This window comes from Herpailurus yagouaroundi, unplaced genomic scaffold (genome assembly GCF_014898765.1).
Source record: "Herpailurus yagouaroundi ecotype Mexico unplaced genomic scaffold, PumYag 192, whole genome shotgun sequence".
Lineage (NCBI taxonomy): Eukaryota > Metazoa > Chordata > Mammalia > Carnivora > Felidae > Herpailurus > Herpailurus yagouaroundi.
Window position 1 is genome coordinate 11,873,448 of NW_024412423.1, and position 26,032 is coordinate 11,899,479.

The following is a 26,032-nucleotide window of genomic DNA, read 5'->3' on the forward strand; positions in this document are numbered from 1 at the left end:
GGGGTGGGCGAGGATCCCGGCGGGCGGAGGGTGGGCGGGAGGGGCCGCGGCCGGGGGTGAGGGCGCGGAGGGCTGGGCGCGCGGGGAGGGGGCCGCGGGCGGCGGGCCGGGCGGGTGCAGAAGTTGCCGAGCGGTGCGGCGCGAGTGGGGACGCGGGGGAGGTGGGCGAGCCGGGAGGAGGCGGGGGCTTCCTCGGGGAGGGGTTTTGAGGTCGCGAGCGCAGCCCCAGCGCTCCCGATTGTGTCCAAGACAATTACCTTCGGAGTGGGGGGTTCGGGAGGGCGGCCGGGCGGGAGGCATCGGGCTGCTGGAAGGAGGTGTCAGGGGCCAGCATTCATTCCAGGGGTAAACTTCCCGCTGGCGTGTTTGTTGGGGGCTGGGGGGGGGGGGCGTCCGGGGTTTACCTATTTCATAGAGCTTTCGACTTAGCTCAAAACTTAACCGAGGCATATGTGGGGGGTAACAAAATTTCTCTGCTGGCTGCTGTTACCGTGCTGGTTTGTTTGTTTATCCCACATGCAGGGGAAGTGACACACGGAAGCGTCCACAGCTCCCACATTTCTTTTCTGGGCGGGGGGTGGGGGGTGGGGGTGGGGGCGTGGGGTGGTGGTGATGGAGATGTGTGTGTGCTCGTGGGGTGAGGGCAGTTAGGCCTGTGTTAGGATCCTTCCAGTTCCCCCAGGGAAGGAGGAAAAGTTAATGGGTGGGAGAGAGCCAGGGAGAGTCTGCGTGGGAGATGGCTACTGTTGCTACACTGTGCGAATTAGTTGTAACTGTTGTAATGAGGACCCAGGCTGGCCAGTAAGTGACCCCTTTTTAACCTTTTGTTTTAGAACGTCGACTTTAATTGGAAAAGTAGAAACCTACTGATTTTTAGTAAGGGAAGAAAATAAGTCAGTATTTATTTCCTGTGCAGTTGCTTCTTGTGAATGACATTTGCCCCCAGAGAGGAGAAGATGTTGAGCTCCATCTAAGGAATACTTAGGATACTTTTAAAAATGGAAAATATCTACTTTTTAAAGCCTTGTATGTATTTGTGAGGAATATTTGCTTTCCCTGTAAATAGAGAGTGGAAGAAAACGCACATTGTAAGAATAAGGCAGGATTAGAAAGATTATGAGGCCCGTTTAAGAAAACGTTTTCCACCAAAAATCAGTTACAGTTTGTGACATTCTTAATAACTTTTGGGGGGGGGTGGGGTGGAGAGATGTGCTTAGTGTATTTCATAACTATTCCCAAACTTTGATCCAACCGTGTTCTGTATTTTGTATATATTAGCTTTTATAGTTGGACATAAAGTGAAAATTGTATTTATGGGCATTGAAAGAAAGATACCAAATAAACTGCATTGGCATAGATTCTCTGAAGTGTACAGACTCATTTGCTTACAGGGAGCTTGCATTTCTGGAAACGCATCAGGTATTAGTTTTTATTAGAATGGGGACAGAAAGGTTAATTTTAATGTTGATATATATATATGAGACATTTGAGGGGAGGGGATCTTAGAAAATGATCATCTTCAGGGACGATTTATTGTGCTCTTTGCCCTCCTCTGCTATTCATCAATGCAAAAATTAATGTATTATGTAATTATTGACATTTTCATTGTTAGATTTCCAAGCGGTAACCATTAACAAAATCTTCAACACAGGCTGTTCATTTATTCCTTCAACTAAAATGCCTGGGATTAAAATCAAGGAATAGTGTAGTTCAACCTGGACCTTAACCATGTACAAAGGACCTTTACTCTGTGGTTAGAATGGAAGAGTGGGTAGACTATGAAGATGAGTCAGACCCTGGAGCTGTCTTAAAGGGAGACTTGGACATGCAGAGATAATTGCAACACAGGACACCTGTGGGATTTATTAGAGGTGCATGGAAGCCTGGTGTGTGTGTGTGTGTGTGTGTGTGTGTGTGTGTGTATGAGAGACAAAGAGATACTAATTTTTGAGTGAGGAATTATGAATGACTTTAGAGCTGCTAACACTGCATTTGGGCATTAAAATATGTTAAGGGACAAAACGGGGGCTTCGTGTATGTGTGTGTGGTTGGGTATTATAGGGCCTGTTGGTCTGGACATGAGGCTCCTGTGCCACGAGGTCTGTGTGGGAGAGGAAGCTGTGAAAATAGGTGGATATCAGGCCATGGAAGTCCAGAATGCCTTGTATTTAAAAATGAGTCAGTTTGAGATATAAAGGTCCAAATGTACAGATTTTATGCTTAGAGGAAGTAGGTCGGCAAATAAGGATGGTAAGTTGAAGGAAACAAACTATAACAGAATAATCAAGTTGTTACCATTCCTGCTGATGGGAGGAAAGCAGAAAAGTATGTAATCTAAAACACTTCATACCTGGCTTTGTCCTGTTTCTTTACTTGAACTTGAATATGGGTGTGTCTGGGAATCTGGTAATTGGTTTTATATGAAATGAATCCAGGTTGTGAAAAACGTGCCTTTGGAAGAAATGGGAAGCTCTCTGTTTATTTCTCTATCCCCTCTGTAATACCCTGCATACTGGCAATAGACTGTTATTCTACTGTAGTTTATAGATTCAGAGATTTTCAGAATGGAACAAATGGTTGTTTAAATTTCAGAGGGTTTCCCAAAAGGATGTATCAGACTATAGAGGGAATGCTGAAGTATTAAATTTTTTAAGTGTTTATTTTTGACAGAGAGAGAGAGAGAGAGGGAGAGAGAGCGCAAGAGTGAGTGTGGGAGGGCAGAGAGAGAGGGAGAGACAGAATCCAAAGCAGGCTCCAGGCTCTGAGCTGTCGGCCCAAAGCCCAACGCTGGACTCGAACCCGTGAACCATGAGATCATGACCTGAGCTGAAGTCGGGCACCTGACTGATTGAGCCACCCAGGTACCCCTTGGGAATGCTGAAATATCAAACAACAAAGCAAAACACAGGTCATTGGAGAGTTAGATTATTGTTAATACATTCGTAGTGAGATTCATTATGAGTAAACTGAAATGTAAGGAATCTGTGTACAAAGAGAATTGACCATAACAGTTGAATGATAAAATGGGAAATGTCCACAGTTCTGGGTAATATGTGTAAGGTTTTTAGTTATCTTAAATATTAAATGGCCCTAAAATAATTTAACCCCTAAATTTATCCCTATCAAAGAAGTGCTTCAAAAAATATTACCCTCACGGTAACAGTATTTAAGTCTATGTATACTCACGAGGAAAATTGTTTGATGGGTTTTACTAACTATTGCCCTCTAGGTTTCCAAAAAGGATTAACATTATAACTGAATCTGTATTGTCTTGAACGTTCCGGTGATAACACTAATACCTGTTAAAATTTATTAAGTGCCTACTTTGTAGAGGGAGTATATAGATCATACTTTTAAGACAACTCTATTTGTTAGATGGTGTATAACCCTTGTTTTTGACATTAGGAAATGGTCATCCAGAGTTTAAGCAACCTTTTTAAGATCTAGCAGAGTGCATATTTAAATCATTTTCTTTTTCTGCCTTCAGATTCTTAAACTCACCAATCTGTTGTTTTTATAATTTTCCATCCTCTTTGTGTTTTCTCGAGTGGTTGGTGCTTAGTGGTATTGATTGGTGTTGTTAGTGTATTTCTGGGTGTCAGTTCTTCAAAATGTAACTTCTTTTTTGGAAATGGCAGTTTTTGAGGTGTCTGTAGTTCTCTAATTATAGAGATTCCATAGGAACAGACAGAATGGTTCTGCCGACAAAAGCTACTTCAGAGTATACTTTATTGAGTCTCTAGGACAGAACTGTATTTGGGATTATTAATGTGTAGAATCAAGTGTGTATTATCCATTAATGTGAAGTGAGTTTGGAAAGGCTCTGTATTACTCAGAAAATAAGGAATGAGAGAGAGATGTGAGGACAGATAAGTTTTGCAGACACTTTGGAGCCTGCTATTAGGCGTGTTTTTTCTAGCTCCTTGCTCAAAGCTGGGATTTAGAAACCATAAATGTTTGGGTTTCCTCCTATAAGGGGAGCTCAAGAAGGTGTGTGGTGATTTGTCCTTAAACTATAGTAAGCGACTGGTTATATTCTCTCCTGCCAGTCCCTGCCCATCTTTTTTTTAATGAGAAAAGAATTCTTGACAATGATCTTGAAGTGGGTATGTATTTGGTAGAAAAGACACACACTTTGGTCATTTCCTTTACTAATGATAGATGTATCATACAGTTATAACTTAATTTCGTGGAAATCCATAGCTAAGTCATGTCCACATATGCCTAAATCACATCCACATTTGTTTTTACAGCTTTCCCTGGAATTAAGTAAAATCTCAGAATAGCCTTTTTCTTAAGATACAGATGAGTTGTTAGAAGGTTGATTGGTGGCTAGAATAGGCAGAGACTCTTGGGAACAGCCTACTATTGCAGGAGACTCTCTTAACCCTACCTGTTCAAACCCACTCAGAAGAATTCATTCATTTACTGCTTGATGCCCATGCTACATCAAATGGCAGTAGACTAGGCTCTAGTGTTTTTTGTTAATATTAAAAACATTTTTCTTAATGTTTATTTTTGAAAGAGAGAGAGAGGGGCAGGGTGTGAGTGGGGGAGGGGTGGAGAGAGGGAGACATAGAATTTGAAACAGGTTCCAGGTTCTGAGCTGTCAGCACAGAGCTGGATGCGGGGCTCGAACTCATGAACTGTGAGATCCTGACCTGAGCTGAAGTCGGCCGCTTAACCAACTGAGCCACCCAGGTGCCCCTTTTTTAATATGTTTTTAATGTTTTATTATTTTGACAGAGAGAGGGTGTGAGTGCAAGAAGGGGAGGACCAGAGAGAGAGAGAGAGAGAGAGTGAGAGAGAGAGAAAATGAATCCCAAGCAGGCTCCATGCTGTCAGTGCAGAGGCCTGATGCAGGGCTTGATCCCATGAACCATGAGATCATGACCTGAGCCAGACCAAGAGCCGAATGCTCTACCAACTGAGCCACCCAGGCGCCCCTCTTTAGTTTGCTTATGAACTTTGCTTCCTTTCCTTTTTTTTTTTTTAAATTTTAATGTTTATTTTTTGAGAGAGACAGACAGAGTGCATGCGTTGGAGGGGCAGAGAATGAAGGAGACACATAATTCAAAGCAGACTCCAGGCTCCTTGCTGTCAGCACAGAGTCCGACACAGGGCTTGAACCCACGAACCATGAGATCATGACCTGAGCCAAAGTTGGATGCTTAACTGACTAAGCCACCCAGGCACCCCTGTTTTTGAACTTTTAATCCCACTAGTTATTTTATACTTGTCAAGAATTATTTGTGTTTGCACCCACCAAGTTGTTGATGGCAGTTTTACTTGATGTCTTAATGACGTAGTTTGATGAAACATTGTTCAGTGAACTTTGGAGGCAAAAGTTATAGGAGAATGTAGGTGTGGGTAAGAACTTTTTAAACAATTAGGGGAAAAAACCCTAAAAATCTCAAAAAAATTCTATAACAAGATTGCTTTTAAGCTTTGTGAGATGTCTTTCTATGTTTACGAAACAGAAACTGGAAATCACATTTATAGTAGGTGTGGTTTTCTCAAGAAAGACAAAATAGAACTGCAGTCTGTACATCCATCCATACTTGAAGGGAAGGCCTTGGCCTTACATTAAAAGATTGTCTTGGGAATGTACATTTTTATATTTTATTTGCTATAAAATGTTTAAGATGTAGATTTTTTATGATCCCCTTTTTAACTTAGGAGCTCTTGGTTAATATATTAAGGAGGGTATCTGCTTCTATTATATCATCTAGCTTATGCTCTCTCTTAGAGATTGATGTAATAGCATCCTCTTATAAAAAAGAAAGAAATTCTCGTATTCCTGGCTGTATTCATTCAGACCTCAGGGTAAATTGTTTAATTATGTAGTCAGGTGATCAAGCTGCAGTTCTCTCATATTTCCCTATATGGTCCCTGATCTGATTTCGTCTTCTTCCTTTCAGTTTTTATGTAGAGAGGAGCCTTCTTAGAATCCCAACATCTGCTCAGCCTGTGTAGGGACTGCTGGAGTGAATTGGTAGAGGAAGTTGTCCCTGGGAAGAGGAAATGCCATACCCTTGAGGTGTAGCAGGAGCCCTTGAGCTTGGTACAAAGCATGCTGGCTGGCCTAGCAGCTTAGAATAGCTGTCCTCCTGTCTTGTCTAGCTCAGCTCAAGTAAAAAGGAAAACTTTTAGGTATAAGAAAGGAGGTCCAGGTTGGGGAGGAAAAGACAAATGGGGTAGACTGTTTATCTTGGTGTTGCCTCATTGCACTGCCTGAAATGCAGTAGGTAGTTTCTGATAGGGAACACTGAAATACTGAGGTAGGCTAGGTTAGTTTTTCAGAGCTTTGGTCTGCCTCTCAGTGATTTTTTTGGCTCTGCTCTTCTCTTTGTGTTGGATTCATCCTCAGGGTGGTAGCAAGATCACATCTAGACATGCATTGGCCAGGAAATGTTTTGCACAAGCTCACCAGCATACTTTTCCTTTCATGTTTTATTGACCAGAATTAGGTCATGTGTACTTCCTCGCCAGTCATGACAAAGGGAATGGGGTTATCATGGCTGGCTTCTGTTAATCAGGATATATCCCCTGCCATAGGGAATGGGGTCACATTTTCCTGAGTTACATGGTGAGGGGCGGATGTTTATATATTTTTAAATTTTCTTTTAATGTTTATTTTTGAGAGAGAGAGAGAGAGAGCGCGCGCACGAGCGGGCCAGGGGAGGGGCAGAGAGAAAGAGACACAGAATCTGAAGCAGGCTCCAGGCTCTGAGCTGTCAGCACAGAGCTCAACGTGGGGCTCAAACTAACAAACTGTGAGATCATGATCTGAGCTGAAGTTGGATGCTTAACCACCTAAGCCACCCAGGTGCTCCAACGGTGGGTATTTTTAAAAGTTGTGGGAAAGAAGAACATGGAAGCAAATGGATCTGTTAAAGAGGCAATCAATAGTGACCACTGCATCTGCTTGTTTTGAGAATGAAAATAAATAATGCATATAAATGCACTTTGAACTTTAAAGGGTTGTACAAATGTAACGGATGAAACATTAGAGAGCTGCTTCTATGTTGCTATCTTAAATATGCTCAGGTATGAATATTTTAGGAGCTAAAACACTGTTAGTTTTCATATTGACTAACTTTGAGTCAATAAAATCAGTTATCTAAGTTGTAACATTGTACCTTTTTTCCCTGGAACTCATAAAATTATTATAACTTTAAATTAAAATTTGTACCTGTGAACTTATTTAGAAATTTTTTTTTCTGAGTCGCTGCCCTCTCTCCTCTCCAAAAATTGCACATTGCCCAGGCTTTTGATCTCATCGCATTTCTTTAGTCACACCTAGAGGACAGTAGGTACCTTGGGGAAATGGGAGTTTATCAGTCAGAGGAAGGGTTCGACTTGAATCATGGAATCATAGTAAGATAGGAGGAAAGGATAGTTTTTACCCATCTTGAGAAAAGCAAAAAAAAAAAAAAAAAAAAAAAATTGGTGGGGGCATGGGGAGGATGGGGAGGCAGGGGCAAATCACAGAATTTTGGAATTGAAATGTAATGAATCCTGGGACGGTTTGAGTGAAATGCTCAAGTCACATGCCTGGTGGGTGGACTCTTCTATACTACTTGCTGGTGAGGTGTTCTTTCTGACCCAAGAGGTGGGACGCCATGAAAACATTTGTCTGCTTTGCAGTTTTGTTTGGGACCATGGACTAGTTCTGGAAAGCAGTCAGCCAGCTGCTGTTAGTACAGATGTATGTTTCCAGGCTTTGGAAAATTTTAGCTAGAGGATTTTTTTTTAAATAAAGCAAACAGAGATTTTTAAATCTTCCCTGAAGCACAGCAACACAGACACACACACACACACACACACACACACACACACACACACACAGGTAACCTCCAAACTGGCCTGCTTAAATAAAAATGCAGAAGTAGAATAACATATATTTTTAAGTTCAAGAAAGTTGTTATCTTAAAGGTTTCTGTTTCTGTAATATATATATAGTGTGTGTGTGTGTATTGTACATGTATATTGAGATATGTGTATGTATATATGAAGGATTTTGACCGTTGTAATTCTGGTCATTGTAATTGTTGCAGTTGTGAATATACAGAGTAAATCCATCCATTCTCTGCAAGGATATTTATGTTAATGGCAGGTATTTATGAATAGTTACATTTAGGGTGATTTTAACTTTTATACTCTTTATGTGTCTCTGTATTGTTTGGATTTTCTGCTATATATATTTTTGGATATTTCTGCTATATATTATAGCAGATGGCATTTTTGCCATCAGGAAAAATAGTAATTTTTTTTTTTTGAGGAGGAGGAAAAAAATAGAATCCTGGGGTAGGATGTTTTCTACCAACTTAGATTTTAACATATGATTTTGCTTTTATTGTATATTATCTTGAATGAAGTGTGCCTGGAATGTACTGATACTTTGCTTTTAGAATTGTACTTATTCAAATTTTTTACCTTAAAATTATAAGTTGAATTTGGCCACGTAATACCTTTTGTGTTGCAAGTGAATAGTATAAAAGCAGACTTCTGAATATTTTGTAATTATTAATTGTGTTACCTATTTTTTTAGCTTGTTTAAATTTCAGGTGGTATACTTGGCATTGATTTAGAGTATGTTGTATTAGAGTCAGAGTTGAAGTCACAGTTTCCTTTAGTAAAAAGGGAAGTGAAAATGCTTTTTTTCCCCATATAGCCAGTCTATGTCATGTTTGTTTTCTATTTTTGTGAAATACTTATATTATAGTCTAGCAATGAATATTTTCAAATGGTAGGCAAATATAGCAGGTAATGTCATAGGCTGAGAAGAGAGAAAATTCCTGGTATTCCACTAGTTTTATGGTGTGCAAATACATGCCTACAAGAGCTTTTAGCAAAATCCTCATTTGAAGCAGACGTTAATTAGTATCGTTTTGGAGGTGGAAGTGGTACGTGTCAGTTGTTGGCCACATTTTTAAATACTGGTGTTTGTAGATGCAGATTTTTGTAAGATTTTTTAATATGATTTTAATATTATTTTATGTGCTTTTATTCTAGAGATATGAAAACAATATGAATCGAAAATATACATCTTACAGATGTGGAATCTTGTAATAGCAATATTCATTTAAAAATGGTAGATTATTTACTGGGTTCTTCTTTCACGTGAGTGTCAGGGCATATTGTGGCTCATATTCCATTATACATTGGGGTTCTGAAAATATTTGTACTTAATGAAATATCAAAATGTAATCAGCTCTTCGAAATCATTCCTTTGATTTTGATTTATTTTCTGATAATCTGTTAAGGTTGGTAACTGACATGTGTACTGTATGTATGTATATTGTATGCTATGCTATTTATACACATTCCAGTTACCAGCTACTAATGGACTGACTGAAAACTAAAATCCTGATTGTTGGGAATGACAATATAAGTCGAAGTGAATTTTAGTATATGCACTTGTTTAAAATTTTCCGATTGAAAATCAGTAATTTTTTTTTTTTTTCTGTGACCGAGGAAATGAGAAGAAAAATGGATAGTTTTAAAGATAATGCTTGCAGCCTTTGCTGTAGGGAGTATTACCACTGAGTTAAAAATAAGAGAGGTGAGCCTGGGTGGCTCAAGTTGGTTAAGCGTCCGATTTCTGCTCAGGTCATGATCTCACAGCTCCTGAGCCCCGTTTTGGGCTCTGGGCTGACAGCTCAGAGCCTGGACCCTGCTTCGGATTCTGTGTCTCCCTCGCTCTCTGCCCCTCCCCCACCTATGCTGTCTCTCTCTCTCTCTCTCAAAAATAAACATTATTGGGGCGCCTGGGTGGCGCAGTCGGTTAAGCGTCCGACTTCAGCCAGGTCACGATCTCGCGGTCTGGGAGTTCGAGCCCCGCGTCGGGCTCTGGGCTGATGGCTCAGAGCCTGGAGCCTGTTTCCGATTCTGTGTCTCCTTCTCTCTCTGCCCCTCCCCCGTTCATGCTCTGTCTCTCTCTGTCCCAAAAATAAATAAACGTTGAAAAAAAAAATTAAAAAAAAAAACATTATAAAAATTTTTTTTAAAAATAAGAGAAAGCATTTGTGGAAGAGGCAGTGTATACCAGTGGCTCTCAGCCCTGACTTCACATTAACATTTTCTGGGAACCTTAAAATGGTAGATACTGGGCTTTTATCCCTGCTAATTGATATCTGAATCTGGGGAGTGGGGCCAGGACATTGTTACATTTTAGGTTACTACAGGTGATTCCAATGTGCTGCAGGGTTTGAAAATGACTGCTTTCTCCTTGTCTTTATACATACTTCTTAGCTCTTAAATTTCAAGTTCCCTTTTTAATTGGGATAGGGGTGTGAAAGTGAGACAAGAAATGCACAGACAACATTTGCAAGAGGACCAGGTTAATAGCAACTTCTCTTTATAGTTTCATACCCAGAATCCTTAGGGATGCCATTGTATTCATTGCTTATTAGCAATTGTTGCTAAGTCCAGCAGCAAAATTAGAGGATTTTTAAGGTTTGGAAAATTTGTTAAAGGGAGATTTATCAAGAATAATTTAAGGCATCATCTCAGATGCCCCTGAAAATGTTAAGAAACCTAAGTGATAAAAACAGTCTAATTTTTAAAGTTATGTAAAGTATAAGAAGGCAAGAACTGTTGCTCATCAAAGATGTGTTAGTTTTAGCATATATTTATAATATCATTGAGTTGTATTTTTCCTGGGGCATCAGGATGGAAGAGGTCTTAATAGGTTAGTGTAGCTGCACTTCTACTGCTTTACTCTCTTTCATACCCTTGTTGATGAGGAATATGTGTGTTTCCCCAAGTGGAAACAGTTTACTTCAGTAACAGCATATTGTGTATGTAGTATGTTGTCTGTATTGTATATAGTCCGTAACTGTGTACATATAAATGCACTATGATAATAGGGTTTTCTGGTTATTGTATCTTGTCATTTATGACATATCAGGGTCCTTTTTTGTGACTCATTTGCTGCAGCTTCCTAGGTCACAGACCCCTTTACCAGTTATAGCCTTTTGTGGCAAAATGAGAACAAGCCGTTTTATAATGAATTCATTATGTTAAATTCCATTCAAAGAACATGGCTTTCGTGGTGGCAAAATTGGATTTAGCAGTTCCTCTGTAAATTTAAGGGTTAGATATTTTGTAAACTGCTCTAGAAGGAGAATTTGTGGTAAAGCAATTTAAGAGTGGGGGTGCCTGGGTGGCTCAGTCGCTTAAGCATGTGACTTCAGCTCAGGTCATAATCTCATAGTTTGTGAGTTTGAGCCCTGCATCGGGCTTTCTGCTGTCAACATGGAGCCCACTTCAGATCCTCTGTTATCATCTCTCTCTGCTCCTCCCCACCTTTTCTCTTTCAAAAAAAAAAAAAAAAATTAGGAGTGGATAGGGTATATAGGACATGTTCTGTGTGAACCTGAAGAAGACTTGTAGAATTATTTTGTGTTCACCAAAATTCCACAAGAAAACCAGCACATGACAGCAAGGTTACCAGTAACATTTTGTATATACAGTTAGTAATTGAGTAATGGCTACCGTTCTAGGGGACCGTAATTTCGTACCAACTATTCTAACATCCAGAGTGCTTTGAAAACCAAAAATATTTTCTTGTATGTTTGGCACAAATTGTGTTTTTTTCCATGAAACTTGTTTTGAACTGTTGTGTGTCTTTTTCATGAATTTGTAGGTTTCAGTGCAGAAATAGTTAAGTGTCTGATTATAATGTTCTGTCCTGTATCATCCCGGCCTTTGCACAGAATATATGGTGCATACACATGTATCACCCTTCAGACGCCCCTAGAATTCAGAATTCCCAATCATGTTTGACTGCAAGAACTTTGGAAAAGGGCCTGTGGAACTGCATTAATTTGTTTCCGCTTCTTGCTTCTTGATAGAACCTACTCAGTATCTCATTCCTCGGAAATGGACTTTGAGTAAGTTGCTAGTAAATTTCTCTCGCTCTTCTCCTCTTATAAATCTATACATACCAAGAGGCACTTTATTTTAATTCATGTTTGTTTAACAGTTGTTGGAAGCTTTTCTGTTTTTTTGGCACTGAGTTATTAACCCTGGTCCTGTGGGCCCCAGTGTGGTCCCAGAAGCATTGTGTAATGAGGATGCTTGGGATGGAAAATGTTTCTGGTAACTGGCATAGCTGAGTATTCATCACACACTCTTTTTAGTCCTTGGGGTTATGTAATTTTACCTCTGCCTGGTAACTTCATGCCAAAGCACCTGCAGGCAGCCCTCTTTTTACATATCTTGGCTTCCTTTTTCATAACAGAAAGAAGCAGGGGTGTGGTTGTAATGCCTCTGTTTTAGTTTCCTTAAACTTCCTTAATTTGTTTTTAAGACCTCACTGCAAAAATCTATATACTTAACTCAGGCTTTTTGCCCCCCAGCATCTTTACTAGTTTTTTTTCTTTTCTCTCCCTTTCTTTATTATTTCACCCTCCCTGCACCCTTGAAAATAATACTTCTCAACAAGAGAAGTTCATGATTATGGTATTGTGAATTAGGGAAAGTTCCCTGCTGGTGGGAAGGTGACAGCTGTGCATATCTGGTAGTTCCCTGGAGAGGACCTTACTGTAGGGGAGTGATGACTGCACTGCTGGACGGTATTCTGTGTACATGGTCTTTGCCTGCTTTCCCTCGCTAAACATCGAGGGGTGATTGGGTAGTGACCACTCTGGTGCATGCGCTTTTAGCTGTGTTTCTGAGTTCACCAAGATAGTAGGCATTTTAAGGTATAGATCCTAATGGGAGATACAGAACTTACAGAACTTATGTACCCTTGCTGTGTGCTCTGAAAGCACTATACTTCTCATGTTCATATCATACTTTATATTATTATTTGTTTAAGCTGTGTGATGTGGCAGGGATTGTGATTGTCTTGGGTGCCATTTGACTTCCCATTTTGGCACATGATAGGCCTCTTGTGATTGCTCTTTTGTTGAATGAATGGATTGATCATTTTATCGTTTTTATTAGGGAGATTTAACATGGAAGAACCTTGATTAAATGCCTCCAGAGGCACCGTGCTCACTCCAAACCACTTTAGTCTGAATCATCAGAGTTGTATGAGATATCTCTAACAAATACATTGGTTCTCCTTTAAGTAAAGCAACAAACACAAGCATCTGACTTTGTTACTCAGGCTTAAAAGTAGAGAAATACTTTATAGAAAGGTTTTTCTTTTTTTTTTTTTTTAAATGGTGGAAGTTGACATTAAATGCATTTATGGGCTACTTGGAAAACTTAAAGGAAATATTCAATTTTTTGAGCATTTCACTTAATTCTGATTTTTTCCTAAGGTATTTTTTATATTAGATACAGTTTTTTCTTTCTCTTTTTAAAAATGTTTATTTATTGGGGCTCCTCGGTGGCTCAGTCCGTTGAATGTCCAACTTCGGCTCAGGTCATGGTCTCATGGTTCATGGGTTCGAGCCCTGCGTCGGGCTCTGTGGTGACAGCTCAGAGCCGGGAGCCTGCTTCAGATTCTGTGTCTCCGTCTCTCTCTCTGCCTCTCCCCCTCTTGCACTCTGTCTCTCTCTCTCAAAAATAAATAAACATTAAACAAATTGATAAAATGTTTATTTGTTATTGAGAGAGAGAGCCAGTGTGTGTGTTGGGGGGAGGGGTAGCAACACCAGGAGACAGACTTTCAAGCAGGTTCCTCGCTGTCAGTGCAGAGCCTAGCGTGGGGCTCCCTCTTACAAACCTTGAGCCCATTATCTGAGCCCAAATCTAGAGTCGGCCATTTAACCAACTGAACCACCCAGGCACCCCTGTTTCTCCTGTTCTTAAATTTTTGCACGCTAAAATTCACCGCCCCTATAATTGATGCACAAAACAATTCCATTAGCCCAAAATATTCCCTCCTGCTGCCCCACTTGTAGTCAACTCCTTTCCCCACTCCCAGCCGCTAGCAATCCCTGGTCTCTTCTTGGTGTCTTTAATTTTGACTTTGTCAGAATGGCCTGTGGTACGTAGCCTTTTGAAGTTAGCTTCTTCCACTTCGTATGGTGTATTTGAGATTCATCTGTGGTGAAGCCTGTGTCATATCTTTTTGCTGCTGGTCAGTATTCCCTCATGTGGATGTACCTCAGCATGTTTATCCATTCACTGTGCAAAGCGTTAAGTTTCCTGATTTTGGCAGTTAGGAATAAAGCTGCCCCAAACACCCGTGTGCAGTTTTTTTGTTTTTGCTTTTTTTCGTTTTGGTGAATTTAAGTTTTCATTTCATTTGGTAAATTTCTAGGGTTGGAATTGTTGGGTCATAAGTGAAGTGTGTGTGTGTGTAACTGTATTAGAAACTGCCACAATTGTCCTAAGCAGCTGTATACCATTTTGCATTCCCACCGGAATATAGACGAGTTCTAGTAATAAGCAATTCCTAAAATTTAAAATTGCCATATTGAATTATTTTTTAGTAATTAGCTTGTGAATTCGGTTGCATACCAGAACATCATGACAATAACATAGTTTTGAACGTGATATTTTTATTGCTGTAAACCTATCAGATAGATTGTGATTGGGGTGGGGGGGTTCAGTTTCTAGGGAATGCAGGCTTCATTATGTTTTGGAACTTTTCTTTCTTGCTCAGGTAAGAGAGCCCCGATCTCCGTAAGAAACACTAGACCTTAACCCTGGTGTTCCTATTAGGGCCTAAGTGTCTTTAAATTCTTTGTCTCTCTCTTCAGGCTTTTGCCCTTAATTTTGAGAAGGATTCTCTTGGTTTGGTCTGGGCCGAAACAAATCCTTAGTCTGGAGAAGTGGTAGTTTAAGATTTTCTATCACTTGTTGCATGTTTCATTCTAGAATTGTGTAGAAGTTGACTTGGTTGTTCATGATTTACTGTCAGTTACAACGTTAAGTTCTTGCTATGATGAAAATTGACACTATCAGCTTCCGAAATAAAATTCTCAAACGTTGATTCCCTTGAATGAACCTTTTAATTTTGTGACCTTTGCCTATATGAGGCTGTTACTTGTAATTATATTTTTCTAAATTAGGAAATTGGCGCTATAGTCAGGAAGAAAAATATAATTTCATTATGAGAACTACATATGAAACAGCTACTGACTTTTCTGAAGTACTTTCTCATTTATCTGGCATTATTAGTCACTGGCCTGTTAGACCAATTAGAAGATTGAATTTATACTAAAATGTTTTCTTTTAGTATTTTTTCAAGCGGTAACCTTTTCAAGTACACTTCTCAGTGTTTTCTAAACATACTCAGATCTTGCTGAGTCAGGGTTCTCATTTTGCACATCATTTAGTGTGCTGTTATGCATAGACTGAATTTATTGAGGTGTATAAAGTTGTCTTCTTGGTTCTCTGTCATGTTTTGACTAGTCACTTCAATTTTTCCTTTTATGTTTGATTTCTAATAATAAACTGATCAGGATTATTTTAAAATAAAGGTAAAATATAGTTTAGGGGCTCTTTTTGTTTAATGAGCAGAGTACACATTTTGTGACCTTCTTTAAGTAAATTTTTTCCCTCTGGTTCATAGCTCTGTTTTGGAGAATTGAAATCACAGTATAAATGACCTTTGATTTGTGAAGTGTTACTCTCCTTATAGTACCTCTTAGAGCTATAAATTGCCTGCCTGTCCATACCTTTTTCTTTCCTTCTCTCCTTGAAAAAGACATGATCTTAGAAATTAACATTCCTGACCTTGCAAGAGGTAGTTTCTCTGTTCGTTCATTCATTCATTCATTCATTCATTCATTCACTCATTTCTGCAATAGGCCTTTAACAAATGTCTGCTCTGTATTATGTGTTATATTAGACAATGGGGAGACTGAGTTGCATAAAATCTCCTTCCGTTGAGGACATCAGATTAAAAAAATGGGTTGTCTCAAAGTTGAATAGTAAAAACACTGCATCTTGTCTTTCCTTTAAATTGGTTGTAAGATGTAGAGGTTTCATCAGTTCTCTTCTTCCATCAGGAAGCTCAAAGGTTGTCTTTCTTTTTGTGAAGTTAGCAGCAATTGGTACTTTCCTACTTCCATTAGTTCATTAGGAGTTGCATAATGATGGTATTTGAATTCTGTCATTTCTTACTCTTTAGATGGGAATGTATTTAAAGAGAATATTCTCCTCATCAGTTAGGGCTGATCCTCATGATTAACAGATTCTATATTTGCAGTTTTCTCTCCTTGCTAACATTTATTTGTAACCCTCAAATTCACATTCTTGGTGCTTTTCCAGGCATTCACGGATATTCAGATGCGCGGAGTGGCAAAAAATTCAAAGTACCTGATGTGCATGTTCCCACCTAAAATCGAACAAGGTGATGTTCTACCTTCTTTTGCTTTCTGGTGCGTTTTTGAGGCCTTTTGATTTTGCTGCTTAAAATGGCCCCCAGTGTAGTACCGAAGTACTCTCTGGTGTTCCTGAACTCCTAAAGGTTGTCATATGCTTTATGGAGAAAAGTATGTTACATGGACTTCATGGAGGTATGAGTTTTAGTGCTGTTGGCTCTGAGTTCAATGTTAATGACTTAATAACATGTATTAAATAAGACATCTTTAAAGAGAAACTTCTGTGAAACATGTTGTATATTAATCATTGGATGAAAATGTTGTGACCACCGTCTTGCAGGAACTGATCTTCCCTAGGAGCAGTGGTCCAGTGTTCCCCATTGCAGGGTTTGCTGCAACTGTATAGAACATAACTCCTGGGACCAACTGTTTGTAGTTTTGCTCAGGTACAGGAGAATATCCTTTTTAATCAGAATAAAAAATAAAGGGAGGCACGGAAGTCGGTAGTCTTGAAGAGGCATGGTGAGACTTTCTCTGGGATAGGTTCACTGCTGTATCCTGAGACCCTTGCACTGTGCCTGGTACAGAGTACATATTCAGTAAGTATTTGTTGAATGAGAGTAAGTGCTCCAAAGCAGAACAAGACTTTCCTTGATGGCTTGGAGTTTTGTTTTGTTTTTTATTTTATTTTATTTTTTTACATTTATTTATTTTTGAGACAGAGACAGAGCATGAACGGGGGAGGGGCAGAGAGAGAGGGAGACACAGAATCGGAAGCAGGCTCCAGGCTCTGAGCCATCAGCCCAGAGCCTGACGCGGGGCTCGAACCCACAGACCGCGAGATCGTGACCTGAGCTGAAGTCGGACGCTTAACTGACTGAGCCACCCAGGTGCCCCGATGGCTTGGAGTTTAATACCATTCCTGTGTTTTGGGTTTTCAGCCATGTTTACGTTTATAGACGATGAGGTGACCTCCTCATCGACATTGATATGGTGAATATTCCATTAATACAAATTTGATAAGACCTCTACTTGATTTTTCATTCCCATCATGCTTAAAGGATCAGGAGATGAGGGTGATGTATGCTTCTCTGGCTGTGTATATAATAAATGTTTGGGGTGCTGGACGTGCTCAAATGAAACATTCCCTCCTGTTCCAACTATTGAGAATCTAGCTGTGATAAGGGGTATTACCAGTGAGTATAAATTCACCTGTGAAATTGCAAAGAGGAGGAATAAAAGATACTTTGAGGACCTATGAAATAGTCATATCCTAGTTACTAGAAAGTGGTCAGACCTGGATAGTTAGAAAATTAACTTAATTAGGGGCGCCTAGGTGGCTCAGTCAGTTAAACATCCAACTTCGGCTCAGATCATGATCGCACAGTTCGTGAATTCCAGCCCCGCGATGGGCTCTGTGCTGACAGCTCAGAGCCTGGAGCCTGCTTTGGATTCTGTGTCTCAGTCCCTCTGACTCACCCCTGTCTGTGTGTGTGTGTCTCTCTTTAAAGAATGAATAAACATTAAAAAAAAATTAAAAAAATTAACTTAATTAGATATTCAGTAATATTTATGTACATTAAGAAAATTGAGACTTCAATACATTTTTCTCTTTAAAAATTGACTCAGTTAGGGGCCCCTGGGTGGCTCAGTCGGTTAAGCCACCGACTTTGGCTCGGGTCATGATCTCACGGTTTGTGCGTCGGGCTCTGTGCTGACAGCTCAGAGCCTGGAGCCTGCTTCGGATTCTGTGTCTCCCTCTCTCTCTGCCCCTCCCCCATTCATGCTCTGTCTTTCTCTGTCTCAGAAATAAATAAACATTTAAAAAAAAATTGACTCAGTTATAACTGGTTATAATATAGTATGTTTTGATACTCCTAGGCTATATCTTTCAAACTTAGGAATACTTTTTGACCACAACTCAGAAATATATTTGTCACAACCTATAAAAATATATTTTACATTGTGACCCAGTGATACATATGCATTGATATAAAGAACGAAAACAAAATCTCATTGAACTAAACTATTCTTTATGACATTTATGTGTACTCCATTTTCTTTTCTAATTAATACTATTTCATTTAAACAAGTGCTGCTTGAGACTTATTATATTAGTTTAACAACCTGCTAATTTAGGGTCACGATCTGCAGTTTGGAGAACACTGCTCTAATGGAACTGATGGCTGTTTTTAAAGACTAGAATATCCTGGATCTTGATAGGCATATACAAGGGGCATCACTGAAATCAGGTTTAAAAAATGTTAAGTGTTGTAGATGAAAGTTACTAAATATCTGTGAGACAAAATAAGTTTCTGTAGTATGTAATAGAGAAAATAATCTCCATTTTTGACATTACAGTTAATGATTTAGCTTTTAAAAATAAGTGTTTAGTCTTTTCTTAGACAACCACAGTTGAGCTCATGCCAGAAACCAGTAACTGGGACATTTGCTGCTAATAGAAGCATGTGATATAACAGCGAGCCGTCATATCACAGATATCTTTCTTCATTTAAATTTCGGAGAAGCCTGGAGACATGTATTGTAATGTAATTTTTAGAGACTGAATAAAGCATTTGAAACACTGAATGGGTTATCTCATATACAAAACGTGGACTTTTTCATTTAAGATAACAAAGCAGTGAGAAATCGATGCTCTGACAAGCAACATGTGAAAAAAAGTTAATTTTATTTTTGTTTTTTATTTATTTATTTATTCAATTTTTAAAAATGTTTGTTTATTTTTGAGAGACAGGGAGACAGTGCACAGGCAGGGGAGAAGCAGAGAGAGGTAGGGAGACACAGAATCCGAAGCAGGTTCCAGGCTCTGCGCTGTCAGCACAGAGCCCGACGTGGGCTTGAACCCACAAACCTTGAGATCATGACCTGAGCCAAAGTCAGATGCTTAACCGACTGAGCCACCCAGGCACCCCAAAAAGTTAATCTTAAAATTTCTGTCACGTCTAATTTTGTGTTTGCAAAAGACATTGATTAACGTGTTCAGCATGAAAAGATAACCGTAGGAAATGTTCATGCTTGATATTACAGGTTCACGAAACAGTCTGTATGTACTGCAGCAATATTTGGGAAAGTAGGTGGAGTATTAATCAGCATTTAAAAAGATTTAGAGTTGCTCATTAATATTTGAAAGCCTTAGCTGGCTCTGGGAGGTTTTTTTGTGAGGTAGAAGATACTATACTGATAAGTTCTCAGACTACCCTGTTTCATCTAGTTGCAATCTAAGAGAAGGTCCGTTGGCTCCATAACATATTAAATTATTGGGCCATGAAGATGAGAGAATCTGATTTTCTGTTTTCTGTTTTGAAGATTCATCAGCAATCATCAAATGAGAAGTATGCCAGTGGCCTACATTTCTGTTCATCTAATCAGATTATGTCTAATGTTTTTTGTATTTAGCAGCTCTTTTTTTATCTTTATTAGTGGATGTTACTACATCAAAATTGTAATTGCTTATGAAAAGCAAGGCGTTTGATGAAGCTTATTTATCTCCTCTTGAGGATAATTTAAAGATACATCACTTTAATAAATTCTGCCTTTTAAATATAGATATTGAAGTCAGTATGCCCAGAATAATGATAGAGTCCAACATAATTTGGAAATATTTTGTTAGTATTTGTGCACATTCATGTAGTTTTAAGCACATTAACTAAATCCGGGTCTATTCATTTTGGTTGTAGAAGGTTTAGGGTTTCAGTTAAAGGGGTAGTATCTCTTATAAAAGTTAAAACATCCTTAAGCCATATAGATCATTATTTAATTTGTGTTAAAAGGAAGCGTATGCCAGCCATATTTGTATGAAACTTTCTTCTCTCAGTAGTTTTGTTATCTCTGGATGCCTCATTTTGAAGTTTTCACGCTGTATTTTTCCATTCTCTTCCTTGTAGTTTTTGAACTTTTAAAACTTCGGAGAGAAATGTTCTCTTATTGCTATCGACCACATCTATAGGTATAATACTCTACCAGGATTATGTGTGGGCTTTTAGCAACTGGGGTAGCTTTAATGGACGCTCTGAATCTTGTATCTGCTTATATTTGTTTTTGTGTGACAATTAGACATCAGAAATCAAAAAAATAAATTTGTTAAGTATGGGTAGTGAACTGCATGGTATCCGTTTTGTATTTAGTATTACATAGTTCTGTTTCTTTTGCTTTAAATTTCTTTCTTTATTATTTTTTTTTAAATTTTAGAGAGAGCATGAGCAGGGGAGAGGGGCTGGGGGGCGGGGAGAGAGAGAGAGAGAGAGAGAGAATCTTAAGCAGTTTCCACATTCAGTACAGAACCTGATGCAGGGCTCTATCCCACGACCCCAGAATCTTGACCTGACCTGCAGTCAAGAGTTGGACGCTCAACTGGCTGAGCCACCCAGGCACCTCACATAGTTCTGTTTCTAACGTGACTTAACTTTTTGCTTGATTTCCTCACTTGAAATTTTTCTCACTTGTTTTGTGGTGCGTTTATTGAAAACTGCCCTCAATTTGATAACAAGGTTGGCTTTTTAATAAAGTACAGGTGTTATCTGGTTTTTAGGATAGATTGTTCCTAAAAATGTACCTGTAAAGTAACTTAGTGAGAAAATAACAATACACTTTTCAGTGGTTCTTAACTTTTTTAGGATCATATAATGTTCTGACGATCTGTTGCAAACTGTGGATTCTGTCTTCAAATGCTCAGGAGGTCCCTGGAGTCCAGGTTAGGAATTCTACAACTGTTTCCAGTATTGGTGGACTCTGTTGTCATTCAAAGTAAACCAAACCAAAACAAAACAAAAACTATGATTTGTAGAAGCACTTAATACTTTACTTTTCAATAACTTGAAATATTCTTATCAAGTTTTGACAATATTTTTTAGTTATTTTAGGATGAGTTATGTATTTATTCACGGTAGAATTAACATTTCTATTAAGTTAATGACTATATTTGCTAAAAGCAAAGATGTATTAGTCTCTTGCCTCATATTCTAATATTTGAATTTTTCAATACCACTTTTTTTTCTTGAGGAAAAATTAAAAACCTGTCAATCGAGGTGCCTCGGTGGCTCAGTCGGTTAAGCGTCTGACTCTTGATTTTGGCTGAAGTCGTGATCTTAGGGTTCATGGGATCGAGCCCTGAGTTAGGCTTTGCACTGGCAAGTGCGGAGCCTGCTGGGGATTCTCTTTCTTTCTCTCTCTCTCTCTCTCTCTCTCTCTGCCCTTCCCTGTGCCCTTCCCTTGCTCACGTGTGCTCTCTCTCAAAATAAATGAATAAACATTAAAAAAAAAAAAAACCAACCTGTCAGTAAGTTATAAAAGGGGAAAAGAAAATTCCTTTGTATAGGGTTGTTTAATCAGGGTCATAGACTGAGCCACCCAGGCTCCCTCACCTGTTGTCTTCTGTGGCTTGTTGAATGGTGAGTTTTGTGGGGCTTGTTGAATGGTGAGTTCCCTCCTCTACCCCAGGTTGGTTCAGGTTATGATCTGGCAACATTGAGGTGCTGTAGATACTGAGAATATAGGCTGGCAAAAGGGAACAGTCCCATGCTGCAGATCCAGATAGAAAGGTAGCGGCTATACACTAGGAGGTAAAGTGGATAATAACATGAACTCAGGAATTCTACTTTTTGTTCATCATGTTCTAGCTATACCACGCACATACAGACTTGTTGATGCTGGTCATGGTGGTGTGATTTCTTTACATGTTTGTTTCCTTCTTGATAAAAGTAGGGGTTCGTTGTAATCCTACTTACAGTTTTGAGAATTGATGGGCTCATCTATTTAAAGTACTTAGCATAGTAAGTGCTCAGCAAATAGCAACGATAGAAATTTTACATAAAAATATTGGCTTCTGGGTTTTCTGGAAAAATTGGAACATCTAGCTTCCTGAATGGCAGCGGTTGTTTACAGCTGAGTAATAGCTGCCCCTTTGGAATGGGGATTCGCTTTCCAGTTTGCTCTAGTCCCCAGTATTTCTTCTTGTCTTATTCTCTGCTTGATTCACCCATGTATATTATCTGCCTTACTCATTTGGACATTTGGATTTGTGACTCATGGTCTACTGGTGTTATAGCTGAAAAAATATCTTCACTTTTCAGAACCGATTTGTCTTTGGTGCTAGGATGAGTCAGTATGGAAAGCAGAAACGCAGACAGTATTAACAGAGTACTTCAGGTGAGGGAGTGCCCTCTCATCCAGGAGATCCTTGGGAGCTCTGGTAGCGCACTGACTGGCATACAAGAATGAGGTTCACTGAGGTGTTTCAGATGAACGAAGAGCCTGATGTTAGGGAGTCTGCTGATATGTACCTGGGAGGGCTCTAAATTGGAATTGTGCAACTGAAACCTGGAAATGTTTAGAGACAGAACTCATTTATTAATCTGCACTATCTCTTGACTGTCCTACATGCCCAGTGGTGTGCTAGGTTCAGAGATCACAAAGTTACATATAAGAGTACTTTTCATCAAATTCAACAGGCAGTTAAAATATTGCACATAATGTAAGAGTATCCTTAGAAGTCTCCTGGTGTAATTCAAGTTTATAGTTAATAAGAGAAGCATAGATGAAGCCTTGCCCAAGCCTTCACAACTACTCGGTGTTCCAAGACTTCTTTTTTCTAGTCCTCCATAGGCAGGTAGCATCAAAGAGGTCTAGAAGGATATAGCAAGGATTCCCAAGACCTGGGAGAACTGGCATATTGGAGTAGGGTACAAAGATTGGGACTTAGGTATGAGGGAAGGTTATTTGACCTTACATAGAAAATTGGAGCTCGAGATTCTTTTTGGGGACTCAAAGAAGTAAGTGGCTATGTTGGAGAAACCCATGTGGCAATGAACTGTAGATAGCTTCTGGGAACTGTAGGTATACTGTGTAGGACCTGAGGGTATCCTCCATCTGGGAGCCAGCAAAAAGCACGGGCCCTTACTTATCCATGGCAAGGATGTGAATTCAGCCCGTAATCTGTAGGGGTTTGGAAGAGAAATCTTTCCTACGTCAGCCTCCAGATACAAATGCAGCCTAGCTGATACCTTGAATGAAGCCTGTGAAACCCTGAGCAAATGACTCGGTTGAGCTGTGCCCAGACTTGTGATCCACAGAAACTGTGAACTAATAAGTGTGTATTGCTGTAAGCCATTGAGTTTTTGGTAATTTGTTATAGTGCAGTAGAAAGCTAGTAGTTTTGATCACGTCCAAGTGTACCGTATTCTCCAGTAGAGTGCTAAAATAAACACATTGCTTTGCCGTCTCATTTGAAATACACAGTCCTCACTCCACTGTGCTTTAGAAGCGTGACAGTCCCAGCAGTTTGTGGTTTGTGCTGCGTTGTGCAGCAGTGGGAAAGGGTAAGAGTGCCACATATGGCCTCTCATAACTACTCAGCTCTTGTAGCATGAAGCAGCCGTGGAGATATGTAAACAAATAAACATGGATTCATCCGTAACACAATTTATTCGTGAACAATACAGTTTGAATGTCATATAATTTTCATGTGTCACAAAATATGATCATTCTTTTAATTTTTTCCCCCAGCCATGGAAAAATGTAAAGACCATTCTGAGTCTGCAGGCTGTTCAAAACAAGCAGCAGGCTACATTTAGTCCGCAGGCTGGAATTTGTGGCTCTAGCGAATAGCCACACTTGTAGGCAATTCTAACTCTGTTAGACAGTTGCTATAATAGGGGAGAGTACTAGCACTGTTTGAGATCCTTAGTAAGAGAATATTCTAACAAAAAATCTAATTTGTTAAAAATATTTTAAAGACTAAGAAATCTGTTATTACAGGGTTATGAAGTTTCTTGAATGTGGTGACCTGGATGGAGTAAAACAGGAAACAGCTTCATTTCTCACTAACCAGTATTATCATATATCTACTTCGATTATTCCCCCTTTGCCACTCATAGATGGTGTCTCAGTGAGTTTCTATTGCTTCCTTGTCACATGTTTATAAGAATAAGTTCACGTTTAGCAGTGGACTTATTTTCAGGTATTAAAAGTACCTGTTGCAATTTTGAAGTTCAATTTTAAGCTGATTGATTGCTTATTTCTACCACTCTCTCCCCACGTCCCTCTTTCAGGTTTGGCTCTTGACTCCAGAACTTTGGGGAAGGGATTTGGGTTTGTCTCGTGACTCTTTGTTCCCCCCATTCGTTATGCTGGTTTGGTCCTCCCTGGTCCGTGTCTGGCAGAGGGGTACGAAGGAGAAAGGGCAGTAATAGCCCTTTAATGTATGAAACACTTTCAAATGCAGGCAGGTTTGGTACTTTAGAGGTTTCACAAGGACTTCTGTAAAACAAACAGCAGACCTAGAAATAGTGCATTTTGTGAGGCTATGCATGTATTATAAAAAAGGCATTACAAAAAAAGCATACACACCAAACTGAAGGTAATTAATGGTTATTACTTCTGGGTAGGTAAGGGAGACGAAGGACAAGGGGTATGGGTATCCCAAGGGATATTTTTACTTTATTATTTGAATTCCTGTTATACATTGAATGTGTTTTGGGTGTTTGATTAAATATAAACAAAAAGCTACATATTGAAAATAACATGAAAAATTATAAGAGGAAAATTACTTCTAGAAGTAATAGAAGTATAGAAGGGCCCTTTAAAACTTCTAAAATAAAATACTGATGTTCCTTAGCTTTAAAAAAAACATTTTAAGATAACTTTATGATAATGTTATAGTAGGGAGAAAACATACTTTCAGCTAAAGCATTAATTGTTTTGGATGTGGGTTATTTCTCAAAGTCACATTTAAAAAATAAATAAAAGCCATACTTTGAAGTGTTCCTGACATATAATATGATGCAGAGGTTTTAAGTATAGTTTGATGAATTTAGACAAATGTATTCACCTTTGTAATCCTCTCAGTTATGGTGTACATTTCCTTTCCCCAAAAAGTTCCCTCATGTTACTTTTCAACCAGACTTCCTAACACCCCAGGCAACACTGATGTGATTTCTGTCACCACAACTCATTTTTGCCGATTCTAGAACTTCATATAACTAGAATCATCACTCGAATATCTGAGAGATTTTTCTAAAAAAATTAAAAATTTAAAATATATACAGAGCTTGGGGCGCCTGGGTGGCTCAGGCAGTTGAGCATCCGACTTCGGCTCAGGCCATGATCTCGTGGTCTGTGAGTTCGAGCCCCGCGTCTGGCTCTGTGCTGACAGCTCAGAGCTTGGAGCCTGCTTAGGAGTCTGTGTCTCCCTCTCTCTCTGCCCCTCCCCACTCATGCTCTGTCTCTCTCTCTCTCTCTCTCTCTCTCTCTCTCTGTCAAAAATAAACATTAAAAAATTATATATGTATATATGTGTGTATGTGTGTGTGTGTGTATATATATATATATATATATACATATATATATATATATACACATACACACAGAGCTGTTGATATTTTCTGTTTCATCTTGTAACCATATGTTGGATTTTTCAAGAATGGAAATGGATTTGTCCATTTTATTTGACTTACCAAATTAATTGGCATAAAGTCGCTCATAATTATCCTTTATCCTTTTAAAATCTATAAGTTCTTCAGTGATATTCCTTCTTTCATTCTTGTTTTTTGTTTTTTGTGGATTTTCTCTTTTTATTTTTGGTCCTTTTTTCTAGGAGGAAATTTTCTAGGTCACTTTTATTGACCATTTTCAGAGAATGAATTTTTTGGCTTTATTTACTTTGTCTATTATTTATTTTCTATTTTATTGATTTTGCTCCCTGGATAATTTCTTTGGATCTCCTTTCAGGTTCATCGACACTTGGTTCTGCTTTATGCAATTTACTCTTAAGGGCATCC

At 39.0% G+C, this 26,032-nt stretch overlaps 1 protein-coding gene across 9 annotated transcripts in view; it reads left to right on the forward strand.

Moving 5' to 3' along the window:
* CSNK1G3 (casein kinase 1 gamma 3) overlaps positions 1 to 26,032 on the forward strand; it is a 107,033-nt gene that overhangs the window by 782 nt on the left and 80,219 nt on the right. Inside the window, exon 1 of one of the 9 annotated variants that reach the window (XM_040444346.1) lies at positions 664 to 801. The exons of 7 other annotated variants lie outside the window; for them this stretch is intronic. The gene's annotated coding sequence lies outside the window, so the exon portion shown is untranslated. Of the gene's footprint in view, positions 1 to 663; positions 802 to 11,876; positions 11,901 to 26,032 lie in introns of those variants that run through there. One more of the 9 variants, XM_040444344.1, reaches the window with a different exon arrangement.